Below are 15,614 nucleotides of genomic sequence, written 5' to 3' on the forward strand. Positions count from 1 at the left end.
TAGATCAAAAGTTCTAGTATAATTAGTAGGAAACCTAGAAATAGGTAAAAATGAATATGGCAGAAAGGAAGCACTTGAAGGGATAAAGGCTGAAAATTATCCATAATTGAAAAAAATGATCTAAGTTGTTAGATTGTAACAATTCACTGACCAGAGGAAATAAGTAAAAAGCAAAGAGAACTCATGGTCACTATGAAAGTGAAGGTAAAAATGATAAAATGAGTCTAAACATTTCAGTAACCAAAACTAATACAAATGAATTAAGCTCACTTATTAAAATTAAAAGACTCTCAAATTGATGAAAGAACAAAATCAGTTTTATGAAACACAATGGCACCAAAGAATGGGTTGAAAATAAAAATATGATAAAGATAATAGCAGGGAAATACTAACCCAAGAAAACTGGTGTAGAGAAATTAATACTTGTCCAAGTAGAACTTCCAGCAAATTGCATTAATATGGACAAAGGAAGACATTTCATGCTAATAAAAAGACTAATCCATCAAAAAACCATTCTAATCCATAATAACTCAGGCACAAAATATGTGAAGCAAACACTGAGAAAATCACAAAGAGAAATGAATAAATCAATGATAATTGTAGAATATTTTAACACACCTTTCTTGGAACATAAAAGGCTAAGCAAAAAACAAATATATATATATATATATATATATATATATATATATATATATGGTATGAATATATTAGATTTGAATGGTACTATAAACAGTCTTGATGTAATAGATACATAGAACTCTGCCCAAGAAATAGAGATATACATTCTTCTCAAGGACACCTGAAACAGTTATAAAAATTGTTTATAGCTGTGTCCCAGAGGATGATTCAACAAACTGCAAACATTTGATATCATTCAGACCACATTCCCTGATAAACAGTACAATAAAATTAGATACCAACTTTAAAGAGAATGTTCAGAATTCCAGTAATCAATTCATGGATTAAATATAAATATTTAGAGGTGAACAACAAAAATGCATATTAATGGTTCATGGAATGCAGATAAAGCAGTATTTAAATGAAACTTTTCATATGTACATGTATTAATTTTAAAAAGAGAAAGCTTGAAAAATAATCTGTGTTCAACTCAAGGAGTTAGAGGAAATTAAGAATTAAGAATTAAACCTAAATAAATTAAAATAATTAGAAAACTAAAAGCAAAAAAATGCATTTAATTTTTAAAAAATAAGCAAATTAGGTACAACGTAATAAAAGCCAGTTCTTTAAAAAAACATATAGGATAGACTTTTGTTGGGGCACCTGGGTGGCTCAGTCGGTTAAGCCTCTGACTCTTGATACCAGATCAGTTCATGCTCTCACGGTTTGTGATCAGACCCTGTGCCTGTGTGGATAGCTCAGAGCTTGCTGGGGATTCTCTCTCCCTCTTTCTCCACTCTTTGCCCACTTGTGCTTGCGTGCATTCTCTCTCAAAACAAATGAACATTAAAAAAAAAAAAAAAAAAAAAGAATAGACTCTTGTCAAGTCTGATGAACAAAAGTAGAGAAAAGTTGGGGCGCCTGGATGGCTCAGTTGGTTAAGTGTCCGACTTCGGCTCAGGTCATGATCTCATCGCTCATGAGTTCAAGCTCCGCTTGGGGTTCTGGAGCAGCTTAGAGCCTGGAGCCTGCTTCAGATTCTGTCTCCCTTTCTCTCTGCCCTCTGCTGCTTGCGTGCTCTCTCACTCTCTCTCAAATATAAATAAACATTAAACAAATTAAAAAAGGGGACGCCTGGGTGGCTCTGTTGGTTAAGCGTCTAACTTTGGCTCAGGTCATGATCTCACAGTTCCTGGGTTCGAGCCCCTTGTTGGGCTCTGTGCTGACAGCTCAGAGCCTGGAGCCTGCTTCGGATTCTGTGTCTGCTCCTCTCTCTGCCCCTCCCCTGCTCGTGCTCTGTCTCTCTCTCTCTCTCTCTCAAAAATAAAAAAAATAAACATTAAAAAAATTTTAATTAAAAAAATTAGAAAAGTAGAGAAAAGTTAAACAATTTAGAACAATAAAGTAAAAGAACTACAGATAGAGTAGATTTAAATTTGTGACTATTATAAACAAATTAATGTCAATGATTTTGTAAACTTTAATAAAATGTAAAACATTTAGAAAATATGAATTATTAAAAATTCATTCAGTAAATAGAAAACCTATTGAATAAATTAAAACCTTTGATTATTAAAATCTCCTTAATAAAATTACACTATCAGATGATTTTATGGGTGAATTTTATTAAGTCTGCAATGATTATTTCTTTTTTATAAAACTCTTCCAGAAAATAAAGAATAAAGTAAGAAAGCTCTCTACCTCTGAACCAGTTATCAAAACTAACAAGATAGTTTAGAAGGTTGCTGGCTATAAGATCAATTTAAAAAATAAAAAAGATCAGTAGCTCTCCTAGTAAACAATTAGAATGCATAATAAGAAAAACCCTATTGCCAACAGCAAGGAAAAAAAGAAAAGTAACACAAAAGAGTCTACCTGAAGTAGTATAAGAGAACTATGGAATTTTGTTTGTTTGTTTTGAGAGACAGAGAGACGGCATGAGTGTGGGAGGGGCAGAAGAGAGAGGGGGACAGAGGATCTGAAGTCAGCTCTGAGCTGACAGCCCTGATATGAGGCAAAAACTGCAAGATCATGACCTGAGTCAAAGTTGGGCGCTTAACCTACCAAGCCACCCAGGGGCCCCCTTTCTGGGATATTTTTAACGTGTTAGATTGAACTGTATGAAATTCCCTTTTTGTAGGTCAAAAATTATCAAGTACGGCAACTTCATATGGTTTAGCTTAATATTGATGAAAATAAGGAAACCTAAATAAATGGGGGGGGGGGGGGCAGGTATTCTCTATAGATACAAAAACTTGATTATCATAAGATACCAGTTTTCCACAAATTGATTTACTATTTCAAATCACCATCACTCCAGAAAATCATATGGCACTTTTTTGATATCTGATTTTAAAATCCATGTGGAATAGTAAATATCTAAGAATAACCAAGAGAAATTGAGAAAAAGAATAAGGAGGGAGGAGGGTTTTGCTCTGCCAGAGATCACACTCGTTGCATAACTATAGTAAATTAAACAGTGTGATAGTGATATAGAAACAAACATCAAAATCAGAGCTCAGAAAGTTCAGAAACAGAGCCAGTCCAGGTCATGATCTCGCGGTCCATGAGTTCGAGCCCCGCATCGGGCTCTGTGCTGACAGCTCAGAGCCTGGAGCCTGTTTCAGATTCTGTGTCTCCCTCTCTCTGGCCCTCCCCTGTTCATGCTCTGTCTCTCTCTGTCTCAAAAAAAAATAAATAAACGTTAAAAAAAAATTAAAAAAAAAAAGAAACAGAGCCAATCATATATGAAAAATTTTGATATAACACAGGTAGCATTAAAAATCAGTGAAAGAAAGGGGAATCATTCTGATGGTATTGGGACAACTAGATTCTCATATGGAAAAAAAAGTTTAAATGCTCACACCATATTTAAAAAGTAATTCCAGAGGATTAGAAAATCTACCTGTAAAAATATTTTAACTATTAAAAGAAAACAAACAAAAATCTTTATAAGCCTGAGATAGGTAATATTTCTTTAAAAATACATAAACTCATAAAAGAAAATATTAAAACCTTTTTCTATACCAAAATTACAAAGATCTATATGGGAGATCATTAAAAAATTAATAAACAATAAGACAACAGAATGACAGCACATGTTTACCTCCTCTACCTCTCTAAATAACACTTAAAGGATAAAAATAATAAACAGTAAAAAAAAGGGGGGGGGCACCTTGGTGGCTCACTTGGTTAAGCATCCTACTCTTGATTTCAGCTCAGTCATGATCTCATGGTTTGTGAGTTCAAGCCCCACGTCAAGCTGTGAGCTGACAGTGTGGAGCCTACTTGGGGACCCTCTGTCTCCCTCTTTCTCTGCCCCTCCCTTGCTCATGTGCATGCTGTCTCTCTCTCTCAAAAATAAATAAATAAACATTTAAGGATAAAAATGTAGAAACCTCACAAGGACAAAGAAATAAGGAGAGAAGGACACAGCAACAATATTTTGGTACCACAGAAAGGCTTGGGAATTAATTGGTATGGCGAGTTACTGAAAGAAGAGGGAAACTTGGGGGCCCAAAAGGTAAGAGTGGTTGAAAGTCTAAGTGAGCTCATATATCTTCATAATCCATTCCATATTAGTAACTGGAAGAAGGCTCTTTCCTCACCCTGGAGGAAGGCTAGAGGTTTGACACTCTGGAGAAGGTAAACGAGAAGAATGCTGGACTAGGGGGCCACAAGGCCTAGTTGAAGGAAAAGGTACAACACTGGAAATGGGAAAAAGTGAAATTCACATTCTGAAATAAGAGTGGCCCCTTCTCTCCCTAGCTTGCAGCAGCCAGGTTTACATCTTCAAAGCAGAAATTGGAAGATTGTTCCCTAGGGGTTCTGACTTGCTGAAAGAAAAGATCTAAAGATACTGACACTGGTGTGTCCCAGAGTAAAACAGTCTGGTCAAATCACCTGCAGACTCACTGATTTATTCAAAGGCTCCAATCAGCTTTTGACTGCACCACTCTTGAGTATGATGATAGAGCCACTGACCACCAGCAGAGGAAAGTTTCCAACACAAAAAGCAGAAATTCTTCCCTCTCTTCCCCCGAGTAATAACTAAAAAAAACTAGAAAAGGAAATTAAAAACAATAGAGGCATTGGAGATTGGAGAAGATTGGAGAAGAAATGTTAACACACACACACACACACACACAAACTAGATAAAATATTGCAATCATGAAGCAGAGTGAAAATTCCTTTAAAAACAATACTGGAAGACCAAAAAAGAACACATGGAAATTAAAAATATAACACAAATGAAAAGTCAAATACAAGGTTTGAAAAATAAGAGAAGAGAATCTCTAAGAAAGTAGAAAATACATAAAAATGATGAAAAATATAGAAAATTAGAGGCCAATCTGGAAGGTCCAACATCTGAATAATAGTACCAGAACTAGAAGGAAAGAAAATGAAAGAAAAAGAAATTAATTATTATAATTAAAGAGCATTCTCCAGAGCAAGAAGACACATGTCCCCAGACTGACAGAGCCCATCTAGTGCCCAGCATAATGGCAGAATAAAGACCCACACCAACACATAGCATCATAAAATTTTAGAACCGGGCTCAAGGAGAAATTATAAGGCTTCTAAAGAGGGAAAAAAAGTGATTAAAAAACTACCCCCCAAAAAGGTCATACGCAAAGGAAAATAGCAACACTGGAAGCTTAAAACATAAGCAATTTTTAAAACATTCTGATGAACATACTTTCTAAACTAAAATCCATGCTAGGTCAAGTATTCAAACTAAGTGAAGTCAGAATGGAGGTATATTCAAACATGAAAGATCACAAACATTTTACCTCCCTACAAATGCAGTTGGGGACTGTTCTCTATGAAAGTGGAAACATAAAACAAGAATATGTAATCTTTGTAGCCTATGAAACGAGAAATCCAAGACAGAAGAGAGATGAAAGGAGATCTTGGGGTGAAAATACACAGCAGATTTCAGAGAAATACAGCCAGAACAAAAAGACCAGAACAAGAAGAATATCTCCCAGGAGAAGAAACTTATTAGATATCTGGTGCTGGAATGCTTTGAGAGGAGATTCTCACTTCTGGCAGAAAAAAAAAAATGGGAATGGATAGTTAAGCACAAATTTGGGGAGTTATTGGTGTGTCGATGGTAATGATGCCAGGAAATTGTGCAGGGTCACTTAGGGATTAAGTATTGAGAAAGAAGAGAAGAAAATGAGCCCTGTGAGTTCCATTGTTTACAGATTGGGGAAACACAGAATGGGAGGCCAGTAAAACAAGAAGAGAGGTAAGAGTGAGTGGAGTTTTGAAAGCCAAGTGAAGAAGATATTTAGAAAGCAAAAACTAACTCTGTAAAATTACTCAGTTCGATTAAGTAAAATAAGAACTGATAATTGGTGGCTGGATCTGGCAACAGGGAGCTGCCACTGAGAAGAGCTGTTTTGGTGGAGGGGTGACTAGGAAAACCTACAGTGAGCACGAGAGAAAGAAGAGGAATTGGAGACACGTGTTTATATAGCTTGAGGAACAGTATATGAGAACAGAGGGACTTGATGGGAGCTGGACGAGGGATGTAGGTTAGAGGAGGCTTGTTTTGAGATAGAAGTGTTTAAGCACATTTGTATGCCATTGGAAATGAACGATTTAATGGAGAGGGAAAATCTGATGACATTGAAGACAAAGGAATAATTGGTGGAGTGATATTCTTTTTAAAAAAATTTTTAAGTGTTTATTTATTCTTGAGAGAGAGAGAGAGAGAGAGCAGGGGAGGGGAAGAAAGTGAAGGAGACATAGACTCTGAAGCAGGCTCCAGGCTCCAAGCTGTCAACACAGAGGCTGATGCAGGGCTCGAACTCACAAACTGTGAGATCATAGCCTGAGCCAAAGTTGGCTGCTTAAACAATTGAGCCACCCAGGTGCCCCATGGTGGAGTGGTATGCTTGATGAAGCAAGAATGGGTGGATCCAGTGCTCAGGGTGTGGATTGGCCCTAGGTTGGAGCACAATAATCTAGCCATAGTAACAGAAAGAAAACCCTAGTGTGTGGGTTTGTAAAATTTAGGGACATGTTTATGTATACAAAATGGTTAAACACTGACACAAATAAATTCACCAAAGTCATGATAATGAGAGTTTGAAGCAAGGATGGGACTGGGGTAAGAGTAGGTAGGGTCAGAGGGATTGCAACTTTTTCTGCAATGTTTTATTTTATTTTTAAAAGATAAAGCAAATGTTGGATTTTTAAATATTTTTTTCTGGGGGTGCCTGGGTGGCTCAGTCAGTTAAGTGTCCAGCTCCTGATTTGGGTGTGGGTCATGATCTTGCAGTTCATGGGTTTGAGCCCTGCATCGGGCTCTGTGCTGGCAGTGCAGAGCCTGCTTGGGATTCCCTCTCTCTCCCTCTCTCTCTGCCCCTCCCCTACTTATGCGCTCACTTGCTCTTGCTCTCTTTCTCTCTCAAAATAAATAAATAAACTTTAAAAAAATTTTCTAGTTCTATTTATTACCAAGGTTTCAGATGGCATATCAAACACTTATATAGCTTTTCTTCTTAAAGACCAGTAATTTCAAGTCTCAAAATTTTGTGCTACAAATATTTTTGGATAATTTATTAATATCCAGGTATCGTATCCACCCTGTACCTAAGCTGCTTATGGATCTTTAAGCTGTTTTAGGATGCAAAGAGAACCAGATATTTTAAGAGAAGCAGAAGCAAATTGTATTTCAGTGCAGGTGGAAGGAAGGGCCCACAATCAAGAACAAACATAATTTTGGCATCAGCCTTAAGACTAATGTCAGGAGAGCTAACATAACCTTAGGTCCCAGTGGATACTGATGGTAACAACAAAGCATTTTTTTAAAATTTTGTCAAAGATAAGAGAACAAGGAAATGGATCTATCACCTTGGAGAGAATGTTGGTGCCAACTGTTTATTTATAAACTTATACTTCACATCCTTCCATAAAGGTTCTGAGGTTATTTACAAAGACACTTAGAGTACAGCAAGATCTTTTAAGAAGTAAGAAAATAAAGGGAAATAAGGATAAGGAAATAAGTTGAAGGCAGGTATACAGAAAGTACCAAAATACATATGCTATAATCCTATTCACTTTGCTAAAAATGGGTCTCAAGTTAGTTTCTAAGTGACAAGTATAATTCCTTACTCAGTTTTCCAAATCCAGGAAATAAAGACAAACCCTTTGCTTGGAAGTGCAGCTATCCCTGTCCTGAGGCTGGAGAGAAATCTGTGTTGTGCATTTTCAAAAAGACAGCATTTTGGGCTTTCAATTCAATGCAGGGTTGAAATGGCACCCCAGATTTTTCCTTCCCCAATATCTAACAAAATATAGCAAAATATGGTAAAAACTATCAACACTAAAATTCCCCAACAGCATCCTAACAAGGAGTGGGGAAACTTAATGAAATAAACTTTAAAACCTGGAAGCTAAGGAAAGATATAAATTTTGGAGCACAATATAGAAGGGCAATACAGCTAGGTTCCTAACTTGCCCCCTTTTCCAGATGGCACATTGACATGTTGAGAATGCTGAGATTAAACACATATACCCCCAAATCTGGAAAGAAGTTGAATGAGCATATATATTCTTATGTCTTTTTATTTTTTTGAATGAGGAATAATGGAAATAATAGCTAGAGAGAAACAGATGAAATTATAGAGGGCAGACTCTCTCCAAGGGAAAGAAAGGCACTGTAGCTCCAGAGTGAAAACTTTGAGGATATTCGACTTGGGAATCAGATACATTCTCAGATTAAGTGCAACAAACTCAGGTGTAGAACTTCTAACAGAATATCAAAGAAGAGTACAAGCCATGGTTTCTCTTCTTCTCACCATTTCCTCAGACTATAGAAAAGTAGTTAGAATATGATTCATTAAACCCTCAACAAGGTTGGAAGTAGATAATATTTCTAGTTGGATTGAATGGGAAAAGAGACAAGAGCAATAGAATGACTAGACAGAATCACTCTAAAATGAGCTGGATGGAAGGGAACAGCAAAGCAAATATGCAAAATGGCAACATCAACGGCTAAATTATATATTTATTATATAAAATTATATATTATAACAAATTATATATTACAGTATATGTAATAAAATATATATTACATTATATATAATAAATATATAAAGATAGCACTAGACCTAGGAAAAATGCAAGTTAAGGAACAGGAGGAAATGTAATATAATTGCTTCATACTATAGAATAACTTAATGAGAACACTAAAAGCTGAAAGACAAGGATATTGAAACAGCTGAATGAGATCAAGAAAAGATTTTAAAACTAAGGAAATAAGAGTATTAAAATGACAAATAAATGAAATTAAAACACCAACAGAGAGAATAGACTCCATTGAAATTAAGTTCTCTTTTTTTCTTAATATAATTTATTGTCAAGTTGGCTAACATACAGTGTATATATACAGTGTGCTCTTGGTTTTGGGATTAGAGTCCCATGATTCATGACTTACATATAACACCCAGTACTCATCCCAACGTGTGCCCTCGTCAATGCCCATCGCCCATTTTCCCTTTTCCCCCCACCCCCCATCAACCATCAGTTTGTTCTCTGTATTTAAGAGTCTCTTATGGTTTGCCTCCCTCCCTCTCTGTTTGTAACCATTTCTTCTCCTTCCTTTCCCCATGGTCTTCTATTAAGTTCCTCAGGTTCCACATATGAGTGAAAACATATGTCTTTCTCTGACTGACTTATTTCACTTAGCAATACCCTCCAGTTCCATCCGCGTTGCTGCAAATGGCAGGATTTCATTCTTTCTCATTGCCAAGTAGTATGCCATTGTATATATAAACCATATCTTTATCCATTCATCAGTTGATGTACATTTAGGCTCTTTCCATAGTTTGGCTATTGTTAAAAGTGCTGCTATAAACATTGAGGTACATGTGTCCCTATAAATCAGCACTCCTATATCCTTTGGATAAATTCCTAGTAGTGCTATTGCTGGGAAAATAAATTCTGACAATTAGAGGAGAGGCTTGAGATACCCAATAAATTAAGATGAAAAAATACAGAGTAAACCAAGTAAGAAGCTGATAGATATAGTATACAGAGTGTCCTACATAAAAATAAGTGATAACCTTGAAGTAGAAAAGCCAAAAAAAAAAAAAAAGGAACAAAAGATGTATTCAGAGATAAAATACAAGATAATTTTCCCAAATGAAAAATTTATAGATCAGAATATTACTAGATTCTGGAAATTTTGATGCAGTATGTTCAGCAGTGATACATATCATGGCTAAACTAAACTTTAAGGGTAAAGAAAGAATTCTTAATACATCCATTAAGGGGTAGAGAGGGAGAAGGAGGAAAAGGGAGAAAGGAAGGAAGGAAGGAAGGAAGGAAGGAAGGAAGGAAGGAAGGAAAGAAAGAAAGGGAATAGGAGGGAGGAAAGAAATTACCCTATAGGAGAAATAAGTAAGGCTGGCCTTAGACTTTTCCATAGTGAAAACAGTGGAACATGTGAAAGCTGGTATGAACAAAGAATATCATACAAAATGAAGATATCATTTAAATATAAAGGAAACATATAGGTCTTCTCAGGAGAGAAGAAGCTCAGAGTTTAGTACATGGGGTTTGTCTTGGAAAAACAACTTGACAAGAAATCCAGACAAGGAAAAGACTCTAAATGAAGAACTCAGGAATACAGGGGTAGGAGGAGGGGGCTCATAATGAGCAATGAATTTGTTTAGTTGTTAAATGATTACTGATCACTATGGAACTTATATACTCTGAATAGAATGTAAATATGGTAAACCTGAACAATGTTAAGTGAGAACATGCAAACAAAATTTCAGAGAGGGGCAGGGAGATGGAAGTGTAGAGTATTAGAGAAATGGGTGGATTACAAACCATTCAGGCAAAACATTACAAATATTATCTCTCTCAACCAAACTTTTGAAAAGCATTGGGTGGCACCAATGGTGAGACTTTACTCCCTGACAAGTAGCTGGAAATCAAATCCATAAGTATAGATCCATTTGCTTTTGGAGTTAGCAAGGCTAACAGATCCATAAGCTTTTAGAGTTAGAAAGGCTAACAGATCCATAAGCTTTTAAAGTTAGCATGGCTATTCTGAATTAGTCGATCTCAGAAAGAAGGTTGAACTACTTAGCTCCTGTTTTTTTTACTTTCATGGTTTTTGGAAAGAAGAGAGGAATTCAAATAGAAAAGTGCAGAAAAACAATCAACAAAGAAACTGTAGCCCACCATAACTGAGGAGTTGTAGAAAGATTGCTTAGAAGAAGCATTCTCATTTCTAGAGCCAGACAAGAATATCCCAGGGCCCAGTAGGAGCTACAGGTGTGATCTCAGCCAGATCTAATAGCACAATCATGGAGAATGGGGAAGGGCCAAAACATTGGAGATGGAGAAATGTCATCCTACTTGCAAAAGATGGTTGAAATTAGAATCGGTTGAATTCAGAATAAAGACTAACAAGGTTGAGGTCTGGAAAAATTATTAAAAAGACTGTCAAATGGTGAATGGACCCTTAGGAAAAAGAAAACTCATTTTTAATGATAATTTATGTATTTTTGTAATTAAATCTCCATAATAATTGTGTGATGTATCTGTTGCTCTTACCACAATGCAGATGAAGATACTTGGTGCCTAGAAATCAGTCCTTGTTCAAGGTCACACAGCTGGTAGGTGCTGGAACTAGAATTCTAATCCTGAATCAAACTTGCTGCCCATTTTGCAAACAATATGGGGATCACTAAGGGTCAGTGCAGTTTTACTAAGATAAGGTTGGTCAAAATAATTTTACTTTCACTTTTGGTAATATTCTAGGTATAGATATCTAATATATCTGTTGTCGTTAGTTGCTCGACCATGTCCCTCAGTATATTCTTGTGTGTGATGTAATAGAAAAACATCAAAGTTTCACAGAATAACTGTTTCTTAAAATTGTTCACCCTAAAAACATTGATAGTAGTGTATAATCTATTAAATGAAAAAAATTCCCTAAACTCAGAAATCATTTTTTTCCCAGAGAACTTATGTATTTTTTTTAATTTTTTTAACCTTATTTATTTATTTTGAGAAGAGACAAGATAGCACAAGTTCGGGAGGGGCAGAGAGAGAGAGAGAGAGAGAGAGAGAAAGAGAGAGAGAATCCCAAGCAGGCTTCACATTGCCAGCACAGAGCTTGACTCGGGGCTCAAACTCATGAATGACACTGTGAGATTATGACCTAAGCCAAAACTAAGAGTTGGACACTTAACCAACTGAGCCACCCAAGGACCCCTAGATTTTTTTTAAACATGGTTTCTGGTACATAGTAGATGCACAGAAATATTTGGTGGATAAGTTCATGAATTTGGAGGGACACCTGTAAAGTCAAACTACAGAGCTCTGTACTGTTAGATTTTTTTTTTATCAGTGACTTGCTGAGACATAGAAGACATGCTTATCAAGTTAGAATATGACAGAAAGCTGGAAAAGGGAGTGAATATGATTGATCATAAAATAAAGATTCAAAATAGTCTTGACAGTTTGAAGTGATAGGCAAAATCTAAATGTTATCTTCTGTATTTACCTTTAAAAATTCGACTGCCTAAGTACAAGATGGGGAGATGTGGTTTGGCAGCAGTTTATGTGAAAAAAAATTGCATTAATAGGCGGGTGACATGTCCAAATTACAGAAAATACAATCCTACCAGGTTTTTCACTGGTCTGGTTAAAGGTGGAATATTGCTTTCAATTTTGGACACCCCAATTTAAGATGGACACTGACAAACTGAAAGTCTCCAGGACAAGAAGGGAAATTTTCTTCAAGAGACAGTTCAAGGAATCCGGTGTTTGGCTTATGGAAGTTTTAATGGGAGACATATTAGCTGCCTTCAAATATTTGAGAGGCAGTTATGTACAAAAAAGACAAGACTGGGATGCCTGGGTGGCTCAGTCAGTTGAGTGTCCAACTTTGGCTCAGGTCATGATCTCCCTGTTTGTGAGTTCAAGCCCTACATCAGACTTTCTGCTGACAGCTTAGAGCCAGGAGCCTGCTTTGGATTCTGTGTCTCCCTCTCTCTCTGCCCCTCCCCAGCTCATGCCCTGTGTCTCTGTCTCTCAAAAATAGATAAACGTTAAAAATTTTTTAATTAAAAAAAGACAAGATTGGCTTGTTGTCCCTTTACCTTCTGAAACACGATGGTTGCTTAAATATAGGGAACAACAAATGGCAGTTTTTGAACACAGAAGTCAGAGAGACCACTTGAGTATTTTCTTTTATAATGGTAAATACCTCCATCTAGGGTTTCTTCCTTTTTGATGTGAATCAATTGAGTTTTTTTCAACATAATAAGTTGCTAATAACTCATTACCAACAATATGCCTTGAAACACTCACCATGTGTGCTGTTTGAGTACTGGCTTCTATTCAGCAGGCATCTTTAAAGATAAATGTCTAACTCAGTGCTTGGTAAACTGGATATAGTACCAATTAGATTGTACATTTCCTGGGAAGAACAAGACAAAAATTCTAATTTATGAGATCTGCCGTTTTTTTTAGGGACAGATTACCTCTTCCGCAAAAGAACTCTGATAACATGATGAAAAAGTTAAAAGGCTCTTAAAAATGTGTTTCATAACCAGTCAACAACTCTGCTCTGTCCCCTTTCCATTTATCTCTTCCTGAATCATTTCCATCCACCATCTTCCACCTGCAAAATGGATTGGATTGGGGATTCTGCCCTGTTCATGTTTTTGTAGTAAGCGTTTTTTGAGCACTTTGTATGTAGCAGACTCTAATTTGCTGGGGCTCTAATTTAAAGTTCCCAGAATAGGGCCTATCAACAATTTTGTGAAATGGCTTCTATCCTCAGAAACATTATATGAAAGTGAAGAAATACGTGTAGATTGCAGTTTGATGAGTTGTTTATAACCTAGCAGCAGCGTGCTGTTGGACTGGATCTAGGCACTGTAATATGGATTGCACTGTGTCTGCATTTCTCTCCGTAGAGAGAAGGCAGGTCCAGAATCAATATTCATGAGCTCTTCCTTTGGTTTTCTTGATCGGCAGAAATCTGTTCTCTTCCAATCTGCATTCCTTCCCCAGGCTCTGTCAGGTTTTAACAAGACTGGAGATTGAATTCCCAAATATCCATGGTCTTTTTGTAGGTTAATATTGCTATTCACATCTGTCAGCCTTTGCTTACAAAATGATCTTTCACCTCCCTGGAGAGAAACCAGTTATTTCAGAGCAAGGTGCCTGTCACCTTGAAGAAAATATTTGAAATCTATGAAGGGAAAAAAGTAAAAAAAAAAAAAAAAAAAAAAAAGGAAGAGTGTTGCAGGAGCATAAGTGGAACAAGATGGTTTTAATAAGAAAATATTTAACAAATTTTAGTCACTGCAAGGAACTTTTGGAGTCCAAAATTTTGCTTCAGAATCTTTCTACCTAAATTTGACATAAAAGTTTGTTTCATAAAAAAATAAATTTGTATTGTATATCCTTGTGTACTGTGTACCACTTTAGTAAAAAAAGAGTCTCATATTAAAAAATCAAGGGTGTGACCTTTCCTGCTGTCACTAATGGTATCTTTACTTTTATTTCAGAAGACACCCAAGTATTAGGAAGTCCCAATGAATTTTCTAAATTGGTGTAGAATATGCATATGGTGAAGTGCACTAATGATAAATGTATGGTATTTTTAAATATGCATACAGTCCTGTAACCCTACCCAGAGTAAGATACAGGACTTTTCCAGCACCTCAGAGCAAGATTTGAGACTTTTTCAGTACCTCAGAAGATCTCCTTGTGTCCTTTCCCAGGCTAACCCCCTCCAGAGGTAACCCCTGTTCTGATTTCTATCATTGTTAATTAGTTTTTCACTTCTCATCTTTGAGAAGAATTTTAATTTGGCCTGTTCTTGAACTAAATGGAACCATACAGAAATTATGGTTTCAGGTTCTATTATTCAACATAATGTCTGTGAGATTCATCCATGTGGCTAACCAGTAGCTCACTTATTTGTATTATTGTATAATATTTCATTGTAAGAATATACCACAACTTATTTATTCATTATGTTGATTTACATTTGCATTGTTTCCCGTTTGGGGTTATTATGAATAAGGCTACTATGAACATTCTTGTGTCTGTCTTGGGGTGGACGTTGGCATTTATTTCTCTTACACGTGTATCTACCTACTGGTGGAATTGCTGGTTCTTAGGGCAGGCAGTGTTTAGTGTTAGTGGAAATTTCCAGTTTTTCAGAGTGCCATTTTATATTCCCACTAGCAATGTATGAGCATCCCAGGTATGTCACATTCTAGCCAAAATTTGTCAAAAGCTTAAATTTTGCCCATTTTGGTGGGTATGTAGTGGCATCTCATTGTGGTTTTAATTTGCACTTCCTTGATGAGAAATGATATTCAGCATAATTTCATATGCTTATTGGCCATTTGGATATCTTTTGTTAAGTGCCTGTTCAAGCCATTAGCCAATTTACAAATGACAAGTTTATAAAAAATAGATCAACTTTAATGAGATATAATTTACTTATAATAAAACTCACTCATTTTGAGTGTACAGTTTGAGGAGTTTCAACAAATATATGCACTTATGTAACTGCCACCACAGTCGAGAGACAGAACATTTCCCTCATCTCAAAAAGTTCTGTCATCTATGTCCACTTGCACAGTTGTAGCCAAACACCGATCTGCTTTCTGTCAGAATAGATTACCTTTACTTGCTGTAGAATTTTATATAAATAGAATTATATAGTATGTACTCTCGTGTCTGGCTTCTTTCACTGACCATATTTTTGAAGTGTGTCTACATAGTTAATTCCTTTTTATTGCTGAACAGTAGTCTCTTGTATGAATGTTCCACCATTTGGTTATTAATTTATTTGTCGGTAGACATTCAGGTTATTTCCAATTTTTTTTTTTTTGGCTACTATAAGTAATGACTGAATAGAACTATTATGAACATTTGTGTAGATATGTCTTGGTATACACATATGTTTTTATTTCCCTTGGCTAAATACTTGA

This window comes from Panthera pardus, unplaced genomic scaffold, assembly GCF_024362965.1.
Source record: "Panthera pardus isolate Hobbes unplaced genomic scaffold, ASM2436296v1 HiC_scaffold_1, whole genome shotgun sequence".
Lineage (NCBI taxonomy): Eukaryota > Metazoa > Chordata > Mammalia > Carnivora > Felidae > Panthera > Panthera pardus.